At 43.6% G+C, this 4,597-nt stretch overlaps 1 long non-coding RNA gene across 1 annotated transcript; it reads right to left on the bottom strand.

The window, feature by feature from the left end:
• Positions 1–346: 346 nt before the first annotated feature.
• On the bottom strand, positions 347–4,269 carry LOC122563249. The gene is made up of 3 exons (XR_006315544.1): positions 2,486–4,269; positions 1,863–1,973; positions 347–438 (listed from the first exon to the last, which is right to left on the bottom strand). It is a non-coding gene; the product is annotated as an uncharacterized LOC122563249 (long non-coding RNA).
• Positions 4,270–4,597: the final 328 nt, after the last annotated feature.

The raw sequence follows: 4,597 nt of genomic DNA, 5'->3' as shown, positions 1-4,597 counted from the left end.
TGGCCCTCCTCCATTACCAAATCCAAGCCTCATCTTCCGCCTTGGGACTCTTCAAACAGATGGCAACAACTTCACTAGTTTCCAAATCTCCCACTGTCCACCTCATCCCAGATCCAACCATCAACCCAGCACTACCCTCTTGAACTGTCCTATCTGTCCAGTTTCCTTCTCACCTATCCATTCCATCCTCCCTACTGACCTATCATAATCACCCCACACTTGTATCTACCTATCGTCTTCTTAGTGACCTTCCATCCCAGCCCCACCCCCACCCTCTTATTTACCTCTCAGCCCCATACCTGATGAAGGGCTTATGCCTGATACACCGACTCTCCTGCTCCTCGGATGCTGCCTGACCGGCCGTGCTTTTCCAGTGCCACCCTTTTTGACTCTGAGTCTCCAGCATCTGCAATCCTCACTGGATTATAAATACTGGACCTGTAAGGAAATTAGATTAGATTAGATTAGATTACATTACAGTGTGGAAACAGGCCCTTCGGCCCAACAAGTCCACACCGACCCGCTGAAGCGAAACCCACCCATACCCCTACATTTACCCCTTACCTAACACTATGGGCAATTTAGCATGGCCAATTCACCTGACCCTGCACATCTTTTGGACTGTGGGAGGAAACCGGAGCACCCAGAGGAAACCCACGCAGACACGGGGAGAACGTGCAAACTCCACACAGTCAGTCGCCTGAGGCGGGAATTGAACCCGGGTCTCAGGCGCTGTGAGGCAGCAGTGCTAACCACTGTGCCACCGTGCTGCCCAAATGTCATGAGTCAGCACAAAAAAAGATCAAAATGGCTAACAGAAAGCTAATCATTCTCAAGTGTGGAAGCTCTACATTTTAACTACGCCACAGTGATAAAGCAACACTTGATGCATTGTGAGGAGTTCTGTACATTGTGGAGTTGTCAGTGAAGAATCTTATCTCTGACCAAATGACCTTAGGAAGGTCACTAATGAATTAGCTGAGGACATTCACACCAAGGGCATTTCCCTGGGGAATCCGTGCAATGATGTGCTGGACCTGTAATGATTGGCCTCTGACAGTCAGAATAAACATTCTGTCAGCTATGTCTGCAGGCCTGTGACCCAGAGTGATCTCAGTTATGTTAGAGTTTCTCGCTGTCCATACTCAGGGGACGGCCTGTTGAATTAGAAAATGAGAATGATGCTTTGAAATCATTCCTATCTCCTATTATTTTAATTTACATTTGGCTTGTGCAGTTACATTTCAGTCCCAAACTTATTTTTATCATCAATACACTGACAAAACAAATTCTGTGGTGAGAACAAACAAGCCTTTCTGAAGAGACTTTCAAATAGAAAAATGTTCCAGAATGCTGAGGTTAGAGCTATTTTAGGAAGAGTGGTCATTGGATTTTAAGGAAGTTCATAATGACAGGAGAGAGATGGAAGAGTTCAGGAAGATATTCCCTCTATAAAAGATCTAGGCAGATGAAGGTAAGACAGCAATGAATGAGAGGAGGACAGATAAGAGACAAGGTTGAAAGAATAGTATACACATAGAAGGTAGTTTTAGGGCTAGGTGAGTCACAGAAAAATAAGGAAAGGCAGGACAATCAAAAGATTTAAACCCAATGATATAAATATTAAAATTGAAACATTAGAGATCAAAAATTAATTACGGTCATTTATAGGGCTGTTGAGTGAGCAAGGTTCATAATAGGGCATGAGAGAATAGAGGTTAGTGGCTGGGCAGGTGACCACTGGAATAGTCAAGACTGAAGGTGAAAAAGCGTGGGGTAGAGCAGAGACAGAGGAAGTGTGAATGGGCAGTCATATAAACATATCAAATCGGAGCACAAGTAGACCATTCAGCCCCACGAACCTGCAGCATCATTCAATAAGATCATAACTGATCTGTGTATGCTTTGAACTCCGCAACCCCACCTCGTGTCAATGACCTATAATTCCCTTTGTCCCAAGGTCACATATACATCTGAGAGAAAAAAAAAATCACATAATCTCTTTCTTGAAAAGACATCTCCAAATTTTAAAACACTAGCCCCCAGTTCTGGACTTACATTGACCTTGTCAAGACCATTCAGGATATTATACATTTCAATCAAGTCACCTGATACTCTTTGAAACCCCAGTAGAACCTATCCTCTTAAGAAAACCCACTGATTAAAGGTATCAACCCAGTAAACTTCTTTTGATTTGTGTCCAATGCATTTGCAATCTTTCTTAAATAAGGAGACAAAACTGTTTGCTGTATTCAAGAGACGATCTCACCAATTCACTGTATAAGTAAAGTATAGCATACTTTTAAGTTCAATGCATCTTGTAATAAGGAATAGCGTTAGCTTTAAATAAAGTTCTGAAGAAGGGACACTGGACTAATGCTATTTGCTCTCCACAAATGTTGCAAGACCTGCTGAGTTTCTCCAGCAATTTCTGTTTTTTTGTTCCATTGGCTGTCTTGATTATGTGCTGTCCCTGCATAGTTACCTTTAGTGATTCATGCACTGGAGCACCTAAATACCTCTGCAAACCAGAATCCTGAAATCCAGTGGTTCATTATTGTAGTGTCCTTACCCCTGGACCAGAAGGTCTACGTTCATGCCCCATCTGTTGCAAAGAGCATTCTTTCAATCAACTCCGAACAAGTTGATTGAAAGAAAACTTGTTCTCCTTGTATAATTTCTTCTTATCATGGTCACTGCCTATCTCACTTGTTTTCTGCCTTCCTCCCTTCCTGATTAGAGGTTTTATATTTGCTACTTCCCACATGGAACCTTCCTTTAACCTAGCAAATCTGGAAAATTAGCACCAACACATCCACAACCTCATTCACAATTCCTTTGAAGATCCTAAGATGAAGTCCATCTGGAGCTGAAGATCTATCAGGCCAAAACTCCATCAGTATATTTACTAATATTTCCCTTTTAGTTTAATTTCACTAAGGTGAGAAAATATGTAGAGAACTAAGCATCCAGAATCTCAATGTTAAAAAAGTCTTTTCAAATTTCACCTCAAATGGTGACCTCAGAATCTTGGCATTCAACAGCCACTACCTTATTTGCATGCATGTGGATCTCATTAATGTCCAAACTTGTCTTATTTATACATCACTTCCAATTTTCTGCTTTTTCCCCAAGGAACTAGGCCAGGCAAACTCCCATCAGAAAAACCAGAGCAGCTAACTTGGTTGCCGCAGCTTGCCAAATGCTTGTCCCAGCCATTGTGTGACTTCACAACAACATCCCTTCATGCTCCATGACTACCATCCTCCTTAACCCTACACCTACGCAAATCACATCAATCAGCATCATCACACCTGCTCTTGGACAAACTCACACATTACTTCAAGTCTTCAACACTTTGGTGTTCAGGGATATGTCAGACTTCTATAGCTCTGCCAGGTCAACAAACAAGCACACGCACATCTCATGTATAAACACATGATGCACCTTATGGCTCAGAGCTTGATTTCCTCAAGCTCACCGACTTATTTAGTATCTGATAGCCTTTGTACACTTCACATTGATTTCTTAATGCTTCCTCACTCACTTCAGCCCTGACCTACAGTCTGCCAGCCTCCATGTGGGTCACAATGTTTTCTCTGCACACATAATTTTCAGTGCCCTGTCATAGGTGACAGCCTCGGTGGCTTTTATTGCTGTTTACTCAGGCAGCTGTCACAGGAAGGGGGAAACACTGAATAATCTTGTGTACATTGCTACAGCAATGCCACACCTGCAGCAGTTACACACAGCAAAACACACAAGCAAATGGCTACATCTGAAAGTCAAAGGAGTGCAGTCATTAGTGGGGGACAATGCTCAGTTAAGGTGTGGAGGCATAGTCAGTCAACAGGCTCATGTGATTACAGTCCAAAAGATTGGCGATGATCAGTCAGGCATTTGGCCTTGCATGAGTCTGGAACCGTCGGCCATGCAGTCTGGGGTTTGGGCCTTGTCAGTGCTGCAGGTGAAGTGTTAGCAGGAACCACAGGAAGGTGAGTCGAGATGTTGGCTGTGGGGTGGGTCAGTTTGTCTTGCAATGAGACAGAGGGAGGGTTGATTATGATGGAGTGTGACTTCTGCAAGCTCCTGATTTGGTGAGCATGTCTACTTCTCTGGTCATGTGATTCCAAGAAAAGCAACCCTTAAGCTCAGTTGCAAAGTTAATGAGATGGGCATCCAGTGGCTCAATGGTTAGCACTGCTGCCCCGCAGTACCAGGGATACAGGTTCAATTCCAGACTTCTGTGCCTGTCTGTGTGGAGTTTGAATGTTCTCCCTGTGTCTGTGTGGATTTCCGCCGGGTATTCCAGTTGCTTCCCACAGTCCAAAGATATGCATGTAAAGTGGATTAACCATATTTAAAAATTGCCCATAATGTTCAGGGATGTGCAGGCTAGGTGGATCAGCCATGGTAAATGTGGGATTTTGGGGATAGGGTGTGGCCTTGGTTCTGGGTGAGATGCTCTTTGGAGGGTCAGTGTAGACCCCGATGGGCTGAAAAGCCTCTTTCCATTCTTACTGATTCCAAGAGTGGAAGACTGAGTAAGGAAAAAAGTCACTGTGCACTATGATGTACTGACGGCCATGAATATCAC

The sequence above is a fragment of the Chiloscyllium plagiosum genome, chromosome 26, assembly GCF_004010195.1.
Source record: "Chiloscyllium plagiosum isolate BGI_BamShark_2017 chromosome 26, ASM401019v2, whole genome shotgun sequence".
Lineage (NCBI taxonomy): Eukaryota > Metazoa > Chordata > Chondrichthyes > Orectolobiformes > Hemiscylliidae > Chiloscyllium > Chiloscyllium plagiosum.
Note: the sequence above shows the minus strand (reverse complement) of the source record. Positions and strands in the feature narration are given on the sequence as shown.